Genomic DNA, 1,589 nt, shown 5'->3' with positions numbered 1-1,589 from the left:
TACTTCCAAAAATTAAAAATAAAAATAAATTCAAAAGAAACAAGTAATTTGCTAGAAATTCCATGGTGATTGATCATCAAATATCGTTTTCAGTATCAAAGCCTTCCCAGAGCTCCAGAGCGGAGGACCAGGTGGGCTGGGGCGTGGGCAGCAAGCACAGGAAGTGGACACGTGTAGCCCACAGTGACTGGCAGGGTCCTAAGGTGCGCAAGCCAGGGCATGCCAACGGGTCACACTGCAGGGACCTGGCCAGCATGGACACCTGCTCCGCCCGACACTGCAGCCCCGGTCCCCAGCATCCACTTTGCTTCCGGAGTAGCCTCTAGTAAAAGGAGATGGGGCAGACCAGAATGGAAGCAAGGTGGATGCTGGGGACTCAAGGGTCAGCGGATACGTTAGTGATTTCCCAAAAGCTGATTAGCATAAGTTTGGACCAATAGCATTGACCCAAGTAAACCCCTGGACTAGCACACTCCAGCAGCAACCCCTGGGGGTCCCTTCTCGCCCGCAAGAGTTGTGTTTCTGGAAGCCCCTGCTCATCATAGGAGGGACACCTGCCTGCCTCAGCCATAGGGGTGGCAGACAGCAAGGCCTGATTCTCAGGCCACGCTGTGGCGGTTGCCACTCGAGATGGCAGGCTGGGTCCTCCAGTGGGGCAACAGGCGCCAGCAGATCACCACCAACTTCTTTTTTTTTTTTTTAGAGAATTTTTTTTTAATATTTATTTTTTTTTTAGTTTTCGGCGGACACAACATCTTTGTTGGTATGTGGTGCTGAGGATCGAACCCGGGCCGCACGCATGCCAGGCGAGCGTGCTACCGCTTGAGCCACATCCCCAGCCCACCACCGCCTTCTTTCCAGGTTCTTTGCCCTGCAAATCCAGCTTGTAGGATTTGTTCAAGTGTGAAGAATAGAAAGGGAACTCTTACAGGAGCAAAAGGGGACCCAGAGTGGGTGCTGCCTGAGTGTGCAAGGCTATTTGAAATAACTTGGCTTGGACATTTCCCTAGTTGGAGTCACACTTTTTCCATTTCTGGGAATTAGGGGGGAAAAAAAGGTATAGGGATTTATCAAGTAACAGTTAACTTTACCTTGACTCTTTCACTTAGAAGCACCCTCTTTAACTGTTGATACTCAGGATTCAGAAAATTGAAAGATCAACCCCTTCAAAAAACCTTTCCCAAGCAATATTTTTGACCGTATGCTTTTTATCTTATGTGCTTTAATTCATCAAAACTGAAGCCACAAAAAAATGCTTGTACTATAATGCAAAATGTCACCCATAAAAGCTAATTGGCAATTAATTGGTAAAGAGTCCTCACTGTGAAACAAATCAACCAACTTAGACTTATTTTTTTCATTAATAAGATAAACTTTTTTTTTCAATTCAAATAAATAGGTTATACAGTAGCTCCTCCTGATGCACAAAGGAGGATAGCCCCTAGAGCAGGGTACAGCATGTGCAGACCTCAAGTAAGGTCGCCGTTCACAGTTCACAGAAGAATCCGCAGGGCAAACTTACAATACCTAGGGAGGCAGCTTCTGGCCAAACCATGCACTGCTTGTTGTGGCCCAAGAGGCCCTCGTGG

Source organism: Marmota marmota, unplaced genomic scaffold (genome assembly GCF_001458135.2).
Source record: "Marmota marmota marmota unplaced genomic scaffold, marMar, whole genome shotgun sequence".
Lineage (NCBI taxonomy): Eukaryota > Metazoa > Chordata > Mammalia > Rodentia > Sciuridae > Marmota > Marmota marmota.
The sequence above is the reverse complement of the archived record's forward strand: the minus strand, read 5'-3'. Positions refer to the sequence as shown.